Here is a 23,179-nt window from a genome sequence, read left to right on the forward strand (position 1 = left end):
TTAATTTTTTAAGCAAAATATTAGATTGCCTACCCTCCAAGAGGTTTATTAATACCTCCATTTGGACTCCTCACAGAGTAATTTCCAGATTTCATTCAGACAAAAATTTGGAAATTGGTTAATTCATAGGAGCTAGCTTAATATTGCACTTAGGATGAAATTGAACGATATCTAGTAAAATTATCTATTGAACAACGGTGTCTAAGAAAAGCTTGTCAAAAAGGCATACGTGCCTAAGAAAAGCTGGTACTTAAGTGAGCCAAGTGCTCCACCACCGATCTGGAGCTAATCTGGCTGTTATTCTTTGAATTTTTCAACTAGATATCTAAAGTTCAAATTAGATATCAGTGCAATAATTTGACATAAACCTTCTCATTTTCACAGGCGTCAAAACTATGTTAACCTACAAATTAATTGCTTCCCACACATCTGAAAATCTTAGTGTTAAATCTTTTGATGGTCAAAACTTTAGGAGGTAGCAGAACCAAATACGGTTCTGGTTCACCATCCTAGGTTTGATCTTCGCCATTGGTGGGTCTAACCTATCTGCTTCACGACCTGCTACTCACAGCAACCCAAATCCTGCTCCTTCCTCCTCTCAAACTGCTGCTGCTTCCTCCACCTCCTTCACTAGGACTCCAGAAGAAACCAACTACCATTATCTTCATAGAATCCTAGGAGCTCTTTCTGATAGGCTTTGTGATATTTATTATATAGCTAAGAGTGCCAAGGATCTCTGGGATACCCTAAAAAATAAATATGGACTTGATGATGCCGGGGTAAAGAGATTCAAAGCTTCTAACTTTAGCAAGTTTAAATTTGATTATTCCAAACCTATGAATGATCAAATCCATGAGTATGAAACCCTGATTCTTTAACTCCAGGCAAATGGAACCCACCTAGATGAGTCTTTCCAAGTTGTCTGTATCATAGATAAACTTTCACTCTGTAAGTAGAGATTCTGATCTCCTTGAACTCATACATAGTGATATATGTGACTCAGGGAGAACCATAAGGGGTGAAAACAAATATTTTGTAACTTTCATAAATGACCTTTCTAGATACTGTCACCTCTAACTTATCAAAGCTAAAAATGAGGTCATAAATAAATTCAAAGTTTATAAAGTAGAGGCTGAAAACCAACTAGATAAAAAGATTAAAATCTTAAGGTCTAATAGAGGAGGTAAATACCTCATTTGAGCTGACCCAGTTCTGTGAAGAATATGGAATAATTCATGAAGTGACGGCTCCTTATTCACCCCCTAATGGAGTAGCTGAGAGAAAGAATAGAACCTTAATAAATATGGTTAACTCTATGTTAATTAGTTCAGGTGCACTAGAAAATCTTTGGGGAGAAGCACTAGTAACTGCATCTTATATCTTGAATAAAATTTCATTCAAACATAATGATAAAACTCCATATGAAATCTGAAAACATAGAAAACCTAACTTAAAATACTTAAGAGTGTGGGGGTGCTTAGCTAAAGTAAAAATTCTAAAAAATAAAAGAAAGAAAATTGGACCCAAAATAGTAGATGCAATATTTATAGGATATGCAATTGAGAGTAATGCTAATAGATTTTTAGTGTTTAACTCTCAAATAAATGAAATTAATAACAACACCATAATAGAAGCAAGAGATGCAATCTACTTTGAAAGTATATTTCCCTTTAAAATAAGGATAAATGATCAAATAAATACTAATAATAATTTAGGAACTAGTTCTAGCAAAACCAGATTTAGAGAAGAAGAAGAAGAAACTGAACCTAGAAGAAGTAAAAGAACTAGAGTTGAAAAGAACTTTGGAGAAGACTACTACACATTCCTAATAGAAGACTCTCCTACTTCTTTAGCGGATGCCTTGAAATCTCTAGATGCCCCCTTCTGGAAAGAAGTAATAGATAATGAAATGCAATCCATAATTCAAAACCACACTTGGAAATTGGCAAACCTACCCTCAGGAAGTAAACCCATAGGATGTAAATGAATCTTTAAGAAAAAATTTAGACCAGATGGAACTGTAGACAAATATAAGACTAGATTAGTAGCCAAAGGTTTTACTCAAAAATCTAGGATTGACTTCTTTGATGTTTACGCCGCTGTAGCTAGAATCACTACCAGTAGGATCCTTGTTGCCTTGGCTTCCATTCATAAGCTGGTTATACATCAAATGGATATTAAAACCGCTTTCTTGAATAGAGACCTAGATGAAGAGATCTACATAGATCAATCCGAAGGTTTCATTATCTCAAGTCAAGAGAAAAAGGTATGTAGGTTGATTAGATCTCTTTATGGTCTAAAACGAGCCCCTAAACAATGGCACCTTAAATTTGATGAAATAATCCTAACTAATGGATTTAAAATTAATAACACAGATGAATGTGTATATTATAAAAAGAAGAATAACAAAATTATAATCTTATGTTTATATGTAGATGATATCCTAATTTTTGGAACAGACTCAAAAATTATTAATGAAGTTGTTGTGGTTCAAATCTGGCCCGAGAGTGACCACGCCGGTGGAGCGGAGGGAGCCGCCGGTGCTGAAAAGAGGAAGACGGGAGCCACCTCCTGCATGATGGCCGTAGACCAACACAAAACCTCATCAGTGTTTCCGATGAGGGCCCTCCGACATCAAGTTAGAGTGGGTCAATTTGGTCCAGCCAATGGTCCCTTAGAAATTACTTGACCGAGCTATTTATAGCCTCGATGGAGAGGCCCAGGTGGTGGAGGTACTGTCAGTCCTCATCATGAGAAAGCATGGCTCTGAGCCGGATGGTGCGCAGCACAGGCTGGCCGGTGACGTGTGGTACAGCCCGTTCTTGAGAACGGTAGGGTGTTGACAGTCATAGCAGGGTATGGCCGGAGTAGTAAAGGTGCCGTCTAACTGCTGTTGGCCGGTTATGGAGATATGACATGGTAGTGTGGCAAAGTACGACCATATAGGTGAGCATAGACCCGCACATGGGTGTGGTCGTTGGTGAGGCCGAGCTCGTTAAGTAGTCACGTCATGCATTTGATGAGGTCAACTTGGTTGACCGCTGGAAGTAGCTTGGCTTCTCGGGTTCCGAGATGTGCTCAGAGGAACGCCTCGAGCCCAAAGGTCGGAGCGTATCACTGGGGTTGGTGTTCCGAGCTTGGTCAGGACGGGTCGACGATTGTCTGGAGGTACCCCGAGCTTGGTCGGGGGAGTCGGCAAATGTCTGAAGATGGTGGAGCCTTCAGCGGAGTTCCGAGGATGAGCTGGCCCTGGGCCGGAGTGAAGATTCAATCATCCGTCGTTGGTGTTTACTGGGCCGAAACTGGGCGGCTTTTTAGTTGTGGGCTGGACGGTCCATTTTTCCCTCTATCAGAAGTAAAACAAACTTTATCTCTAAAATTTGATATGAAAGATTTATGAGAAGCAAACTTAATCCTAAATACTAAAATCATAAGGAATGAAGATGGAATAATTTTGTCCCAAAGCCACTATGTGGAGAAGATTCTTCAAAAGTTTCACTACTCTGATTGTCATCTCTTCATGTAAAGAAGAATTTAGGTGATCCAGTCAATCAAAGCTTGTATGCCCAGATTATTGATTCTCTAGGATTTCTTGCAAATTATACCAGACCTGATATTGCATACTCTATGAACCGACTGAGTAGATATACTCACAATCCTAATAATTATCATTAGACTGCTCTAGAAAGAATTCTTAGGTACCTTAAGGGTACCATATCTCTGGAATTATACTATTGTGGTTATCCTGCTGTTCTTGAAGGCTATAGTGATGGCAACTGGATCAGTGATACAGTTGACACCAAATCCACTACTAGTTTTGTCTTCCGTTTAGGAGGTGCAGCTGTATCATGGAAGTCTACCAAACAAACTATAGTGACTAGGAGCATCATGGAATCTGAAATGATTGCCCTCGATACCACTAGCATTGAGGCCAAGTGGTTTAGAGATCTACTGATAGATTTACCTCTTGTGGCTTCACCATTACCTTCTATATCTATTCATTGTGACTGCAGATTTGTTATAGATAAATGCAATCAAGAAAATGCAAATGTGAAAATGAATAGGCACTTGAAAGTGCTGAAAGTGAATCCTAGGTTCTTCGGTGTTAAGCATGCTGATTTTTTTTAAAAAAAAACCATGGCTGAACCTGATCGGGTTGCCTACGTACTCCTTCATAAGGGGGATCAAGCCATACGTAGTTCTTTTTAAGTTTCAAAAACGCAGCGAAAAAATCGAATCAAACAATTTAATTCATGCATGCTTACAAGATCAAATCTAGAAATCAGCACCTTAAGAACACATAGGATTATGCCGGAATCGTTTAAACAATTATGCTAAAACTTTCATGCATGATTAACTATCAGATCTGAAACTTAAGAACTCTATTCCAATTAATCTCCAAATATCCATCGAATGGATTCTGGAGATATCTCCGTGAGGAGCCCCAAAAGAGGGTAAAACCTCGGAGAATCGGACCTAGATCTTGATACCATAATAAATGATTAATGCTAGATTAATACCTTTTATGATGGATGAAAGTTATGGATCTGATCCTTGACTTCGTAGCCATACACACGAATGGTCTCTACAAGAAGTACACGCGAAGTTTCTGAAGAAATCCAATCCTGCGGAAGTGCTAGCTTGCGCAGAATTTCTTGAAGCTGAAATTTGATCTTCCCAACGCTATCAACTTTTGATCCACCTTCTTGGAAGAACTTGGAGGAAAGGTTTATAGGGATTGAAGAGAACTTAGATCTGATCTAAAGACTCTTATCAGAGACCCCTAACACTAATGGCGCGATGGACTTAGAGGAGGAAGAAGTCAGCTAGATTGAATGCAGAATTTTTCCATGCATGAACTAGGGTTCCTCTCTTTTCTTTTTCCCTTTTTTTCTTCTTTTTCTCTCTTTTTTCTTTGAATTCGACCACCAGCTGATGGAGTTCCTTTTAATGTTGCTATTCCCCCTAACTTCATGCCAACCATCCCATATTTGGGGAGGATTTTGTGGGATTTTGAATTTTGAATTCAAAATTTAAGTTCATGCGCCATTACATGATAAAGCTTGATCTAATCTAAACCATTCATCATGTTGCCACTTTTCTCTTTCAATTTCGAAATTCCCATGCCCCCAATCAGATTAGAGGGTCACGTGGTGATTTTGTGGTGATTAAATTCAAAATTCAACCTTAATTAGAAGTGAGATAAGGATAAGGATGACATAGGCCATGAAGAGAGAGAATTTGATCTTATCCAATTCTTTTCATGAATTTATCTCTTCATTTCGACCCATCTAATGATGAAAGAGGTCTCTGATATTGCCAAGTGTCCCATGGCACCATTAAATAAATTAAATTAATTTTTAATCATATTAAAAATTAATTTATGGCGCCATGCATGGATATGTGACAAGTGGATTTCAAGATCCGAACAGTTTCAGATCAAACCCATTTAATTTAATTAAATCCTAACAATTAGAATGATCCAATTACCATGGGTTGAGCCTAATCCAATTAGGTCAATCTCTAATTAAGTACAAATTTAATCTAATTTAATTTGGTTAACCTAAGTCCTCTTGATTCAGACCTAATCCAATCAGGTCAAAAACCCTGATTGAGCCCAGAATTGAATCTAATTCAATTTATCTCATCCTTAGTCTAATTACTCAATCCAATTGAGTTCATTAGCAATCTAATTACTAATTAATCCTTCGATAATTACTTTAATTATTTTATAAGATAATTTACCAATCGAATTGACCAAATTACCCCTAAATGATTCTTAATCATTCATCAGCTTTCTTGATCAATCAGGAATCTTCTATGCGTGTGACCTCATAGGTTCGAACCTAAGCCGGTAGTATAGGAACGACTTCCTACACTAATTGATGTGACCATCTAGCAATGGTACCCGACGTCCGGATAGGTCGAATATATGCGAAGCAAATATTCTGGAACCCTGAACTATGGTTACTGTATAATTCAATCCCTTTGACTCCTAATGCCAGGATGACTTAGAGCTCACTGTCAACCCTATAATTAGTACATCCATTATGTGATTAACTTTAGATATCCTATGACTCGTCACTGGGATTATCCTGGCCAAGGCTTTGCTAAATTAATCACAAGACATTATCTCCTGTTTTCAGGAGGGATCAATCCATCTCGACTCACAACTGACTACGCAAGTACTTGACTGCACCTAGTGACCTTCCATCACTGAATTAGAAATTCAGGTAGTCCGGTACCAAAGTACAATGAGTTGCTTGCTAGTCACATGTTGCGGTCTCAGGTCAGAGGGCCAAACTTATACCCATATCCACTCGGAACATCTCTTGACAGTAGAGCATTCTGGAATTGGTCACGTTCAGTGAAATGTACTCCTACACTTCACCTGTGTGGCATACCAGTGTCTCCACACTCCTTGGTTAAGAGGACAACCAACGTATATGTCATACAACGACTTAATCTCGATAATGCTGTCGTCCTTGTAACAACATATCATTGTCGCGAACTAGTTTAAGGATTCGAAGATAAATCCTCCTTTATCATTAATAAGTCCTAAGGACTTCATCATATAAGAGTTCATTTGAAGATGTAAAATGATGAATAATGCCAAAAAAAAGACTTTATTGATTTGTCAATTCATTTACAAAATTCAATCATCAACATGCTGACGATTGACATTTAGGATACAATTCCCAACAAGTGCGCCATTGAGATACAAATTAAAAAATAACTTGATTGAACTAAATTTTGTAAGATCCGAAAAGAATCTAGCTGATCAGCTTACAAAAACATTGTCTAGAATAGTGGTTCTAGAGTTGTCGAGGGGGATGGGGCTAAGCCCATAAGTAAAGTCACCACGGTGGTAACCCAACCTGAAAGCGTTCAATGGGTAGAAACAAACTAGATAGGTAACTAATGAGGAGCATTATTTATTTTTTCCATCACTAGAGCAACAGTGCTCATAAAAAGTAAGGGTTAGGTTGAGTTTTTACTCTTAATGAATTCGAGACCCATGAGGTAGGATACCTACTTGCTCGTACCTTTTTTAGAATTCACCTATATGCAGGTAGTCGTGAGGCCGCGACTGTAGGAAGTGGGCTGTTTCTGTTCGATCACATAACTTTTGTCCCCTTATATTGAGGTACCAAACTCTTTTCTCTCTTTATCATTTCATTAATTCTCTGCCATTTGTTGAAGCAACTTTTCTGCGATACAGGCTCTTTGATTTGTATTTATCAAGTTGTATTAATCAACTTTTCTGCGATACAGGCTCTTTTCTGCGATACGCTACTGCTTTTTGGGTTATGAAAATATCGTGTTTTAGCAGCCAAATTTCTATCAGTGTTTATATTCCTGTTATTGAAAACTAACTATCTATTCTCTTTACCACTTCTATAGTAAGTTACAGAGTGATGTTTTGAGAGAAGCAATCTCTCAGATTGCAAATGATTCTCTGGAGAAGAAGCACAATTTTACTGAAACCATTGAGCTACAAATTGGTCTAAAAAACTATGACCCCCAAAAAGATAAGCATTTCGGTGGATCTTATGTTTACCTAATATGATTTTTAATGGCAAACATCAAACAAATAACTTGTCTAATGCATTTGTATTTAGGGCCTGGTTGTTCTTCTATTGGCAATTGAAGCTGATGCTCAGGGCTACACAGCAATATAAATTTAATTGGAGGTAGGATTCTTCTAATTTTGCCGACACTAGCAAGAAAAAAAGTAGGGGTGCCGCAGGAGATGATTCTCAGATTACCACTGGCTAACTTCATCCTGTTGCTGGATGATTGAGATATATCGATGCTCGACCTCTTAGTTGTTTATGACAATGATAAGCAGCGGATTGGATGGGCCAGCGCAGACTGCAGCAGGGCTTTCAAGTCTGTAACTTACCTGCTGGAATGATTTACGTCCTTCTTGAAAGGGTGGACAATAAGACGAAGACATGAGCATCCATTGTCTCTGACTCGATGTTTGCATGCATACATGCAGAACTTAGAATGAAACCTTTCTTACTTTACTATCTGATGATGTAATATTAAATACCTCAAAATTCTCATCTTTCTCTGTAAGTATTTTGTTGTTGTGCTATCTTTATACTGTAAGCTCTTCGAATAAGGGAATGGGAGCAGCGCTTTGCATTGTGCGCTGAACATAAAAACATGGTCTCTTTTTGCACAAGCTGTAATGAATGGAATCTGTTTTCTTAATTTTTGTAATGAATGGGATCTTTTTTTCGATTTTTTTCTTATGCTGCTTAATGTATAAAATAGGTTGGATTAGATTGGGTTGGGCTAAGGCCTAAGGCTAACAGCCTAAGAGGTTATTTATTTATTAAATAGGTTAAACGGGTTGGGTTGGGCAGGTTAAACAGGTCGGGTTGGGTAGGTTAAACAGGTTGGGTTGGGCAGGTTAAACAGGTCTAAACAAGTTAAACGGGTCGGATTGGGCAAACAGGTTAAACAGGTCGGATCGGATTACCTGTTTATTAAACATGACAGGTTCAGATTTTAATTTCTGACCCGTTTAATAAATAGGTCGGGTTCATGTTTATGATTTTCTGACCCGATCTGCATATGACCTGACCTGTTTATGATCCGACCCGACCCGATTGCCACCCCTAATTATTACTATGACGAACCCTATTTGTTTAAATATTGCAATGACCAAATCTTTAGATGATGCATACCGAATCATGATATACAAAGCGTACTCTCTTTCTGCCATACTGATGCTTATGGTGGACACTTTGCTTCTAAGAAAATCGCTGCAAAGGTCTTGCAATGTGGTTTCTATTGGCCTACTATATTCAAAGATGCCCACGAGTTCTGCAGGACATGTGATCCATGTCAACGTATTAGAAGTCTAGCTCGTAGGCAAATGATGCCTCTTCAGCCCATTACTGTTATCGAGATTTTCGATTGTTGGGACATTGATTTTATGGGCCCATTCCCACGATCTTTTGGATATGAGTACATTTTGGTCGGCGTTGATTATGTGTCCAAATGGGTAGAGGCTGTCACTTGTAGGACCAATGATCACAAACCTGTCCTGAAGTTTCTAAAAGAAAATATTTTTTCACGATTTGGGATGCCTAAGGTCATAATTAGTGATGGTGGAAAACACTTTTGTAATAAGCCTTTCGAGACCTTATTGAAAAAGTATGGTGTCACTCATAGAGTTGCTACCCCATATCATCCGCAAACTAGTGGCCAGGTGGAGTTAGCCAATAGGAAGATCAAGCGTATTTTAGAGAAAATGGTAAATCCATCATGAAAAGATTGATCCTTGAAACTATTACATGCATTATGGATTTACCGTACTGCGTACAAAACCATTCTTGGCATGTCTCCCTACCGGCTAGTCTATATAAAGCGTGTCATCTACCTGTAGAAGTGGAGCACAAATCATATTAGGCTATCAGAAAATTGAATTTTGAATAGCAAAATGCCGGTCTAGCTAGGAAGTTGCAATTAAACGAGTTTAATGAAATTCGTAGAGAAGCCTATGATAATGCTAAAATTTGCAAAAAATGGGTGAAGATCTTACATGATAAATCAATTTTGAAAAAATCTTTTGAACCTTTGCAAAAAGTTCTTTTATACGATTCTCGCTTACATCTTTTTCTTGGTAAGTTACGATCGAGATGGACAGGTCCTTACATTATAAAAACTATTTTTCCACATGGGGCGGTTGAGATTGAGAATCCACGAGATGGTAGTATCTTTAAGGTAAATGGACACAGGTTAAAACCTTTTCTTGAGAATTTTGCAGATGAAGAGGACTCCTTTTCCTTGGAGGAACCTTCTTATGACTGAGCATGACGGCAAAGGTATGTGTATATTAGTTAGAATTATTTTTTCTTTTATTTCTAGTTTTCTTCTTATTTTGTAGATCTTCTTTTCTGGATATCAACGGCTCCAGGTATTACTCTTCTCTCCAATATTATTTTCTCTATTGTCTCTCATATATCATTTCTTGTATCTATTACGTTGAGGACAATGCAATGTTTAAGTTGGGAGGAGGAAAATATTCTGCAAAAAAAATAAAAATAAATAAATAAATAAATAAATAAAAAAATAAAAAGAATGAAAAAGAAACAAAAAGAGAGATTTTGTTTTTGTATTTGATTTATTTTATTACTTTCTTTTCTGGGCAACTGCACATGTATTTTCATATTGAGTTTGTGCAACTATTAAGGCAAGGAACACATACATACTATGACTGATCAGAGATCTATTATTAGATCCCCGCATGTATACTTAATGACAATAGGAAGGCCTTAGGTTTTCACATTTATTAACTGCATTTTTATTAGCATTATTCGTAAAAGACGTACGAGTATCCTTGTTCGTACCATACGGTTCATGATTTGGTTTTCACATAAAGATAGAGGTTGAATATCCCAGCTAGATTACTTAGGTGCCTTATGATCCGACCTTGGTTGACCTATAGTCACGATGCAGTCACGTATATAATAAAAAATATCTATATGGTTCAGTCTACCTTCTCTTTTCTTGCATAATTATTATTCAAAAAAAAATCCTTATGATGACAAGTCGGGCCTCGTGGCGTAGTCTGGTTCGAGTAATTAAGTCCGAGGGGTGTTTCACCTAATATCTTGAGCCAACTGGATCGGGGGTCATTAGCTGAAAGCTCGCTATATGGACCTTACTAGAGCCTAATGGGGTTGGACAGCTGTAGTCGTCATATGTGTTGAACAAAAGCAAAAAAAAATGAAATAAAAATAATCATGAATGGGTTGGTCAGACTGAACCCAGTGACATGTGGTAATGGCTAGTTTGACTCCATTGTGTTGGACCTCTATGTACCCGAATTATTTAGTTGGGATTGATAGCTCTTTCTTTACATGCGAACCATTCTTGACAAATTTAGACAACATGTGATATTCTGAAAATTTGATAGATCAGGTTCTAACAAATTATAGAAAACACATGTAAACTTGAGTAGTGCACCTAAAACTCGGGTGGTGCCTTATTGTGGTGGAGGTATTAGTACTCTGAAAAAGTCATGCGATTTTATGCACAGTACATGATCATATTTTTCTTGCTTTGATAGTTGCAATGCTTGAAAATATATAATAATTAATTACATGTGTATTAGCTTAGAATTTATTTCACATTTTTATTAGGATCTAATGTCATGTCATATCATTCATGATGTTTGTGGGTAACATCTCTGCAAACCCTCACGAGATAACACTCGTCCACTAGGGTAACCTAAGGGTTTAACGGCTTGTTGCACGTGCTAAGTGTAATTATGATTCCCTACGAAAGTGGGTACATATCTTAGTTTTATGTCTTTAGCTTCAATAAAAAGTCATAGGTTAAACCACACCTTTTGCACTCTCATTTTATTATTTACTCGTTCATTGCTAGAGACTAGCAAGAAGTTAGTTAGGAGTTGTGATGAGAGAAAAAAGTGCGATCTAAATGCTGCTTAAATTAGTATTACTGCTAAAATATAACGATAAAATCGCTGAGTTAATATTATATTTTTGTTGGATGCAAGTTATCGTAAATCAAAGTTAAGATGCGTATTTAGTATAGATTGGGTCTGAAAAGATGTATAACCCAGGCTGCGGACGCTCAACTTTGCCATGGTCTAGTCGAATCGACCATTCATCAAGCTTATCACATTGGAGTGACACATTGCAATCCTTCGCGTCGGTCTCTGCTTCAGGTCGCTCCCTCCACGCAACTCCACGTTTCCATCTTTTTGCGGCCCAAAGAAGGAAACAACGTTTCCAGCTTCAAGAGTTCGAGTACCAGCTCCCTTCCATGTCCGCAAGCATCCTCCGTGTCATAGACCCAGGCGATCGCGATCTTCCAGCATCCGCGATCAGCTCACGTCCGCGCCCCATCCCGTGAAGCTTCCCAGCGTCCGCGTCCAGCTCTCATGCATTGGAGCCTTCCGCGTCTACTTCCGAGTCCACGTCTCGATCTTCCTCTTCAGCTCCCACGCGTTCCAACTGATCCCAGAGCTTCCCAGCCGTCCATGATGGTTTCGTGCCTCTTCCAAGTTCCAGCCACATCAGCAATCCGCCCGCGTGGAAGAGATCCTGATCCCTCTCAAATTAGGCCACATAATCAGCAATCTCCCGAGTTCCCAGCATCCGCGCTCTATCCTCCACGATCCGGCCTCATCCTCTTCTTCCGTGATCAACTCCTTCCCGCGATGCATGCCAAATAATCCGCAGCCAGCACCTCCCGCATTCTGTCTTCCTTCATCAGCATCCCGCGTTCACAGCAACGGATTGGCAGCCCATCTTTCCGCGCACCTCCACTTGTCCATCCGAGTCCGAGATCCAGCATCCAGCCATCCATCTCCAGCCTCACGTCCGAGCTTTCCATATCTTGCAGCTAGCTGGGATGTGCTTCATTCCAACGTTCCTCCTCCCAACAAAATCCCAGCCGAATCACAGCAAACTTGATTTAGAATTTCGTTTGATTTGTTAGGAGGATAATTCTGAATTTAGATTGGATTTCCACGATTAAACAGAGGGGGGGAGAGTTGAGTATAAAGGGGCATATATCTCTCGGTTGGGGCTTCTAGCTCCCATGGGAAAAAACAGAGCCTGGGCCATTAAAATGAAAAAAAAGAAACAGAGCATTCTCTGTTTTCCGAAAAGAAAAGAAAAAGAGAGAGGGATGCTAATGTTTTTAATGGGGGGCTGATTTCTTAGGTGAAGGGTGATGGAGGACCCTTTGATGTATTGCTTTCTTTCAAGTAAATTCTGAACGATTGATCTCTTTGATTTACATCTATTAATATGTTCTTGATTCTTCCATACTTATTTATTAGATAGATCTTTTATGGTTTACATTTATTGATGCATAGATTGTTTCGATGTTTGATTTGTTGTAGATATAACCGGCACGATAAATAATTAGATGTTGACTTCATGTTTCCAAATTATATACTCTATGATTAGAACTATTCCATCTGATTAATTCTTAATCAAGGATCGCAGAATTTAATTGTTGAAATTAATATCATCAAGGGGGATTCCAGATCCCTAACCTTCTTTAATTTATTAAACTTTGTTTATTTACATTAATATCATCAAGGGGGATTCCAGATCCCTAACCTTCTTTAATTTATTAAACTTTGTTTATTTACATATTATTCTTTGTTTTTAATTCTGAAAACCATCTAAAATTACATCTGAAATTACGCTAATAATACATATACCGTTTTCTGAGGATTCGACTTCGGACTTCCGAGTTTTACTACTTGTGCGATTCTCCTGCACTTGGGAGAGCAGTTTTGTGAACGCATCATAAAGCTTCATCTTTATGAGCTAAAAATAAAACCCATGTGAACCTTGAAAAATCATCAACAATCACCATACCATACTTCTTACCACTGAGGCTAGTAGTTTTAGTAGAATCGAAAAGGTCCATATGTAGTAATTATAGTGGCCTAGAAATTGAAACAATATTTTTAGACTTAAAGGAAACTCTAGTTTGTTTGCCCAATGGACAAGCTTTGCAAATATTATTCCTTTTAAAACTGATTTTTGGCAAACCAACTAGAAACTTATTTTTAATTGATTTTGAAATCATGTCCATGCTAGCATGTGCAACTCTCGTATGTCATAGCCAACTAGTTTTATTGTTCTTAGATTTTATTTATCATAAGACATTAGATGCTTTGTTGCAAAAAATCATCCAAGTCAATTATGTATTCCGTGCCAATGGCCAATGATTCTTACTTCATATCAATGATACTAAAGACTATACCATAGCATGACTCAAAACCTAATTTGAGTTAACAAGCAAAACATCTTCAATATTAGTTGAGGAGTTTATATTGAAATAGCCAATACCAATGATTCTTCATTTGCTATTATCCCCAAATGCAACCAATCCTCCATCTTTTGCCTTTAGTGAGATGAATTGAGATTTATCTCCGGTCATTTACCTTGAGCAGCCATAGTCTAGATACCACCTTCTTTTCTTGCTACTTGATGCTAGCTGCTAGGCATACCTACAAAAGAAAATCAAGTTTTTGCTTTAGCTACTCAAATTTTCTTGAGTCCCTGATGGTTAGTTACTAGAGTTTCCTTAGAAACTCAAATCTTCTTTACACTTGCAAAAGTATTATTCTTGATGGTGCACGTGTGTGCTATGTGTCCTTATTGCAATAATTGCAAGTAGTGAAAGGACTGCAGGTGCCAATTGCTTTAACAAAGAAGTTTTTCAAAATTTTTACTTATTGGAAGCATTATAACCAATTTCAGCTTTATTATAGACACATCTTTGTTTATCTAAGATTATATCTAACTTCTCTCTTTTTTGAGTGAACTTTGAAAAAGTAGGAGTTACTTCTTCTATTTTTCTTTTCAAAACATTATTCTCTTCAATTAATTGTTCTTTTTTCTTTTGTAAAACTTTTTTGTCATTAGATAAACCGGCATTTAACTTTCTAAGCTCTTTATTTTTTATAGTTAATTATTTTAACTCAGCTACTATTTCTTCAAATGCATCTTGTAATTCATCAAAGGTAAAATCAGTTACCTTCTCTTTTTCATATGCCATTAGACATAGATTTGTGACCTCTTATTGTTCATCTTCTAAGTTGCTTTCGTTGTTGTCACTCCATGTCACAATCATTGCTTGCTTATATTTTTTGCAACTTTCTTTAAAAGAGGGCACTCAACTTTTATATGCCCAGGCCTTTTACACTTGTAATATGTGATTGACTCTCTCCTTTTCTTTGCTAGACTTGCCTTTAATCCGAGCTCTCCTTCTCTCCTACCTCTTCTTCTTCATGAATCTCTTGAATTTTCTAGTGATAAAAGTATCTCTCCATTATCATCACCGGAGCTCCTAGAGTCAAACTCTTCTTCTTGGGCGGAGGATTCGAGTGCTATTATTGTTTTCTTCTTGTTGTCCTCCTCCTTATTATGCTTCATTGTTAGTTCATGGATCATCAAGGAACATAGGAGCACCTCCAGAGTTAGCATGTTCAAATACTTTGCTTCTTGTATGGAAGTTACCTTAGCTTCTCACATCTTGGACATGGATCTTAGAATTTTCTTGACCACTTCACTGCTAGTATATGATTTGCCTAATGCTTTTAATGCATTAATAATATCAATGAACCTAATGAACACTTCTATGATGGCTTCTTCAGGTTTCATTTTAGATAGTTCAAAATTATGAACTAATATACTAATTTTGGATTCTTCGACCTGGTTCATACCTTCATAGATAACCTCCAGCCTATCCCGAATCTCCTTAGCAGAAGTGTAGGTTGAGATTTTATTAACCTTAGTTGCATCTATGGCCTTGGCATTCAGTTGAGCCATCCCTTTATCATTATTATCCCATTTATTTTTATGTTTGGGAAGCATAGTACCATCTATGATCTTCTTGGATGTGTGAGTGCCATTCACTATAATATTCCACATGTCATAGTCTAATGCTTGAATGAAGATTCTTATTTTAGCCTTCCAATAGATCTAGTTATACCAATTGAACATGGAAAGTCTGTTGGTAGACTATCCCTCTTCCATAGATGAAACAAACAAGGTTGCTATTTTGATCTTTAACTCTTGGCATTTAAGTCATTGAGAAGGTAGTAGAGCAATGCGCTCTCATACTAATCGTTGCCTAGATAGCAACCCAAGAGAGAGGGGGGGGGGGGGGGGGGGGGGGTGAATTAGTTTTTTTTTTCAATTAAACTTGAAACTACTTAACTAGGTAGGCTAAAACTCTGTCTTTTAACAAAATCAAACATTTCAAAACAACAACAATCTCTATCTATAATGCAACTCCATGACACAATAAAACGAAACTCCATGCATGGAATGTGCCATTAAGATGTCAAACTCATCGGCCCACGTCAGCATGCCGCACCAGCAGCGGTTCGACCAACACTTCATCAGTCGAGTCCATCCGAACTAGGATTCTCCCGGTGCACACTAGCTCGCACTTGAGCACACACTAGATGGCAGGTCCTATCCGAACCAGAATTCATCAAATCAGCTCTAACTCGATGGAGTCGAGTTCTTCTCAGTAGGATAGGAGAGAATTGATGCAAGAGAATTGATTTCAATCCCTTTGGGCATGTGAGGATTGGGTCCTCTAGTTTGGTTGTGTTGAGTCATATGTAGATTGAGTTCTTTTTGTTTGGCGTGCTGAGTCAATTGGAGTTTGGGTCCCAATGCCATGAAATCATATTGAGTTCATGGTATTGAGAAGTCCTTGAGTGATTAGGAGTTGTCTATTTGGTCCATGTGGCATTTGGGAAAGAGTCCTAGTTGATTTGGACTCTCTTTCATGCACCATGAAGAGTCCTCAATTATCTAGAGTTTTGTTTATTGAGTTTATGTGTCATTTGAAAGAGTCCTAGCTGATTTGGACTCATAGTCTGTGTCTTTAAAAAGTCCTAGTTATTTGGGAGTCTTAGTTCGTTCAGTTGATTTTGTCAGTTGATTTAGTCAGTTGATTCGTCAGTTGATTTTGTCAGTTGATTTCGTCAAATAATTGATTTCATTTAAAATAATCCATGTTTAGTTGGAGTCCTAAAATTATGGCTATAAGAGTCTATATAAAGAAAAAGTTGAAGAATAAAATTCAGAGATTAGATTGTTTTGAGAAATTTGTGATCTTTCATGTGAGAAGAGATATTCTTCTTCCCTTGGTGCGACGCCAAGAATGACTAAAGTAGTTTAGTGAGACACCATCTTCCTTTCACATCAACCGTTGGATTGGATTGAGAGTGAGACTCTCTCATCCATCCATACTTGTCTTTCCTTATCCATTCATTCCCACGCCCCAATCCTCTTTCTTTGCTCACACTAAAGCCACCAAGAGTCCTAAACCCTTTAGGACTCCTCTTCCCTTCACGCCATTTAGCTCCCCACATCCAACCCAATCCAACCTTGGGTCCTAACCCAATTCCATTAGCCCTAGTCCAAGCAAACACAATTCCCAATTCGGTCGTCGTCCATTAAACCAAATAGCACCCAAAATTAGCTATCTTCCATCTTCCTTCTTCCTCCTTTCTCCATTCACATAAATCCTAGCCACCATTGATAGAAGAAGAGAAAGAAAAAAAAAAAGAAGAGAGAGATCAACCACCATCATTCCAAAATCCAGCAACCTTCCCACCCCGACTGCGTCAATTATTTTTTGTATCTTAAGTTTAATTTTATTTGTCCCTCATTACTTTAATATATATTATTATTTTAGAAACTTTATTCTTTATTTTATGGTTCCTTTTGCTATTTTAAGCATTTTGATCTGCATGTTTAACTTTTTAAATAAGTTCGTGCTTTTATTTCTTGGTTCACCTTTTATTTTTTTATTTTTATTTTATGTTTAGTATTCTTTTGTATCTTTTCTACATCACTTTACTATAATTTTAAATGATAATTTTGTAGTTTTTGCTACATATTTTCAAGTTTCATTTTCCTTTTACTGTAATTTTAAATGATAATTTTGTGATTTATGATAACTAATCTTGTTTATTATATTTTTATTTTATTTATATTTCAAAATTATCACTTTCCTTAAAATATATCAATTTTAATAATGCTAATTATCATATTATTTACGTAATATTTTAAGTTATTTTTATTACTAATTAACTTAAATTTATATCATTTATGTTATTTATAAAATTATTTATGTATCTTTAGTTTAATTTTGTGTGTTTTGCTTCTTTTTTCTATATTTTTATTATTTTCAATTTTGTTGTTTTCATTTGTGGATTGTTTTATGTTTTCAATTTTGCTGCATACATTTTGTATTTTATTGTTTTAATTTTTAAGTTTCCCTTTTTTAACTTCTACCTTTTGTTTTTATTTAACTTATTTTCTTAGCATTTTATTTCTATAATTTATTGTCTTTTGCAATAGATACATCTTTCATCCTTTTATATATGTTTTCTGATTTTATTTTGTTATGTTATGTGATAAGTGTTTATTTTATTTTATTTTTTGGTCCTATTTCCATATTTATTTTTGATTTTTAATTTATTTTTTATTATTTTCTTATTTATTTCCGCTAATGAATAGAAGAAATAAATAAAAATATAATTTATTATCTTATTTTAACTATTTTTACTTTATCTAGTAGTCATTGCATGTACCTATTTGCTGGTCCTTCCATAAATAAATTACTTCACTAAATAAGAAATGGTTATTTCTTCATTCTTGGTATATGTAGAATATAGAATTTTTCATAAACTATAGTCTAGACATGGTGACAATTGGAGAAACATTTTGGCACATCTGGATATGTAATATCTTGTTTCTTTTTTTTCCCTAATGTCTTGAATTGTTGAGAATATTACACCAAATTCAATGTATTGGATATTTGGATATGGACAAAAGATCAAACATGCTCTAGATATGTAATAGTTCATTGATTATATGTTAAATTATAATTAATTTTCCTTTATTGCAACAAGTGACTTGATACCTTCCATATAATGCTTCCACTTTTTTTAAAACATACTTTTGCCACCATAATTCAATAAGTTAGCTAATTGCAAACTTTTTTTTATTTTTAAGTTATACGTGATGAAAAGGGAGTTAATGAAATATTTGTCGAAGAAAAGTACAAGGGGGGAGGAATCGACTGATTAAGGAAAGAAAGGTTTTCATAGATTACGCCCATATTTTTTAAAGATTTTCTTATTTAATTACTAAATATTGTCAAGATACAGTTATATTTTTAAGATTGACATGGATGTGATGGGGGAGGATATATGCCTAAGATTTAGAGTTTGTTATTTCCATATATAGATCAACCCCATCTATAAGAGAAAATATGTCCCATGCATAAGATCATCCGGTCATTGTTCTTCAATCTTCTTCTAGTTCTTCATCAATCTTGTGGTAAGATTGCTATAGCTTACTCTATATTTGCAATAATCTTTATACTTTGAAGATGTCTTGTCCTTACTTATTCCATTTATTTCATTCTTCACTTTTCCTAGTATTTTCTATATTTCGTAGTCAACCTTTTTATATTTTTGCTCTTCTTTTGATTATCCTATTTTTCTATAACTTTTTTTCCCCCTTACTCAAGTTTCAATTTTCAGTAAGTGTAGTAGCAAACAAGATAAATGAATCATATCTTTATCCTACTTATACATTTTATAAGGTTGTTTTAGATCTAGTAATAGTTACATTATTTGAACTAATTATTTTTATTTTATTTTTTTATCATAGAAATGGCCAACAAAGAAGTGAACAACAGTCCAATGGATCAAAGGGCGCAAAAAGAAGAGGTTAGAAAGCATTTTTTATGTCAATATTGTGATAAGGCTTTTACAAGCAAGCAAGCTTTAGGTGGCCATCAAAATGGCCACAAAAGAGAGCGTGAAACTACTAAGAGATCCCAACTATTTAACACTTCTCAAAACAATATGTACTTGGCCTCCCAAATGATGCATGCTCATAATTATTGCCATCCTTACTATTTGCCGCACAACTTCTATAACACCAATGGAGAAACATCAAGGCTTGAGCAACTATTCTCTTTTGGGTCCTCTACTGCTGATGCTTCTTTTGTTGGAGAAGATCGAGAGCATCGAAGGTTTATAAACTGTCCAAAAAACTATGAGCTTCAACATGATGCATCTTTAAGAATTGGGAGAGATGCAACACAGACAACTATGGGAGAGCCATCATCCTCCAGAAACATAAATCAAAGTCTTCAACAAGATAACAACGGGATAAAAAGTGATAAGGATGATCAGAAGAGTGAGATTGACCTTACACTTCATCTTTGACGGCGAAATTAGAGATTCAGATCTTAATCTCTGCTGTTGCTTACTATATTGCCTTTTTTGTTATTATTGTCATTACATGTTATGTTATTTTAAAGAACTCCTGGTGATGTAATAGATCAACCATTTAATGTTTGTTCTAACAACTCTTTTAAGAGTTTGGTCTTTTATTTTGTTTAAGTTAATTGATTCCAGTGCACATTGAACAACAAAAATAGTATGAAGCTTGTCTTTTCTCTTTTCTTTTGATGGATAAATATAAACTTTGTGAAAAAGACTATATCTTGTCTTACATATTATATTAGCCCTTTTCATTTTTGTGTTACTAGCATATGCATCTTTGACTATTTCAATTTAAATGCATTATAAAGAAATAATGGATGAAAGAAATGTCTAGCAAAACATGTGTATTTTCTATTTTACAAAAGAAAAGGAAATTGTTTTCTAAACTATAACATGAATTAAGGTGCAATTTCTTACCTTTATCATTCAATTTACCATTATCTCATGCAGAACATTGAGAAAGCAAAATATTTATAGTTTTAATATGTTTTAAAGGCTTGTATCAATTATCAAGTGCATCTAAGGTATTAGAAACTAGTAAATGCAAACTTCATCAAATGATTACATAAATTTGTATCAACTCATGCACTTCACATGCCAAAAACTAATGAAGATACTATGCAACAAAATTTTATGCAAATAAGTAATACCAAGGGCCCATTATGTGCATGTGAACAATTCTCTTGCCATATGGCAAGAGGGGATTGGTGCAGCTTATGCGATTCAATGCCAGACATTAAGGTTGGTTGATTATGGAGTTGCCAAATTTGAATCGCGGGCTTAACAAACTTTACATGTGCGCATAGTGGCACTACAAAGCATTTTCCTTTGCATCATACTATTATCCAATTGACATTAACATCATGTAGTTTAACTTTTAATTTCTATTTTACAACTTTTATACACTTAAATGATGAATTGTTACATCTTATTTGAAACTAAGCATCAAAAGTTGATGAACATTAAGCAAATGAAAACTTGTGAGGGGCTTTCAATATAAACTAACTGAATATTAAAATAGTTTTATATTTTCTCTAAGTGGAATAAAATTATTTGATTTTTGTCAATCTAGACCCAATTTAACTGAGAAATATGTAAGCCTAATTTAACCTATTCTAAATACTAGATTTGGTCATTGTTCTGGTTAACAAGGAATGTTACCCATGAATGCATCATTCATGAAATCTTGCCTTTTTTGTTCAAATTATCAACTTTTATTTCCTATTCCCCTTGTTTGTTTTCCTTTTTTAGTCTCGTTAGATTTGCTGATTTAAGTTTATTAACACATGCACCATAATGCCTTGGTTTTTCATTATTCCAACAAAAACAAAACTATGTTCTATTGTATCACAATTATGTGATATGCTAACTATTATTTATAACAATTTCGTTTGCAACATAAGTGTATCTACTAGTAACTATGGATATACATTAGCATTGTGCTAATCTCAAAGTTTGACATGAATTACATTAGGCCAAACACTTGTGTCTTGGCAATTCTTTTCATAGCTACCAAATCTGATTCATGCTCAACTCATCCTTCAACACCAATCCTTGCTCATTCTCTCTCTCCTTTTCGAACTTCATGATTAGCTCTCATCTCTAGAGAAAGGGAGGCATTTGATTTTGAAAAAGGATCAACAAGAACAAAATTGTGGAATGTTAAGACTAAAAGGGAGAAGAAAGTTGCTAAGAGGATGCTATTATTTGTAATAGATATAGAAATCCACATTTGATTCAATATCATATTGTTTACACTCCATCTCAATGGCTTAACTGAAGGCAATGAATAAGCGCCACATGGACAAGGTTAGATGAAGTAAAGGTAGATGAAAATCACGTGACCCTTGCTGGGATGGACAATGTCAGCCACGATAAATCCTACCTATGAACGTACAAGCCAAAGAGATAAAATTCAAACATGATGTTAATGAGTAGGCCAAAAGATTAAAGCTTGTCCATAATTAAACATAATACAAGGTGCATGATATTGGATAGTCCGTAGAAGAAGCAGATCGAGATGACCAAATCAGTTCAAAGATATTTCCAAATGCAGAAGACCATATTATAGGCTGAAGTAAAGAGAGATGGCCAATATAAGCCATATTGGAATAAGCTATGGCCGATGAGATATGATTATCGGTCTAATAATTGGTATAGGGCAACCATGCTAACAAACCTGTGTAACAGATGGTAACTTGTATCCATTATCAGAACTGCCAGGATTGGAAGCCAAACTTAGTTGGTAACCATTAAAATAGGCTGCTTCTATCTTGTAGTATCAATAGGTGGAATTATACTCTATAAAAGGGCCTTTTGACATCCAACATATCAATGCATCTTATTTTATTTTATAATACTTTGCCAATAGATTTATACCTTAGAAGTAGTGTTAAATAAATTTGTATTCTTATCCAAATCGATCTTCTTCAAATAGTGATATGATAGTGACAAAAGTTCTTAAAGATTAAGGCACCTAGACTCATGCTACTTATATCCTCCCTTTAAACACCATCACTCTGACTCCTCTATTGTTGGTAGCATGCCCTAACACCAATTTACCCATTTCCATTTGACTTGTCATCCTTTCTATTAGCCAACAAGTTTCTTGGCACATCTGGATGGGATAGAAAGAGAAAATAAGTTTCGTGGCATGCATGGTAGGACACTGCATAATTGCCATCATGCCATTACAGAAGGAGATTAAAAAGTAGCTATAAGGAGAATGGCCGTTGTGCTAATGCCACTTTTGGAGAAATTTGTAGCATCTCAGCTGTAATGTTGGAATAGGTTGGAAAACTTGCTTCTATGGTTGAGGGCCGATACATCAAGCCACAATACGTTCCGACAAATTCTCTAACGGAGGCAACCGAGCCCATCCTAGTGGTGGATGAATCGACTTATCAATTAGTGTATGAAAGTACTGGAATCTTTGAAGAACCTAGTATTGATACTTCAAGTCATTAGGAGATAATGGCTGAAAAATATTCGATGCAGCCCTTGTAATCAACTGACCGAGGTAATGCAGGAATTACACTAGCAAGATTACAACTGACCAAACTAATAAAGGATTCTCCATTAATACCTAGCTAATATTTGCGATCATCGATCATGGTAAATTGTAGAAAAAATGCTGGTGAAGTCGGCAAAGCCATGTTGATAGAAACCTCCTGATTATATTCCTAGGAATAAAGGGTAGATTTGTAATGGCTTCGCCGAACTAGTCTCTGCATCATGCGAGCTGGAGGGCAACCTTATCAGAGGGCAGCTTCCAGAGTTTCTATATATGATGCGTGCTCTAAGTTTATATGCTGGTGACCATCCATATCA

Source organism: Phoenix dactylifera, chromosome 16 (assembly GCF_051530095.1).
Source record: "Phoenix dactylifera cultivar Ajwa chromosome 16, Ajwa_hap1_PhDact_Kaust_v1.1, whole genome shotgun sequence".
Taxonomy (NCBI): Eukaryota; Viridiplantae; Streptophyta; class Magnoliopsida; order Arecales; family Arecaceae; genus Phoenix; species Phoenix dactylifera.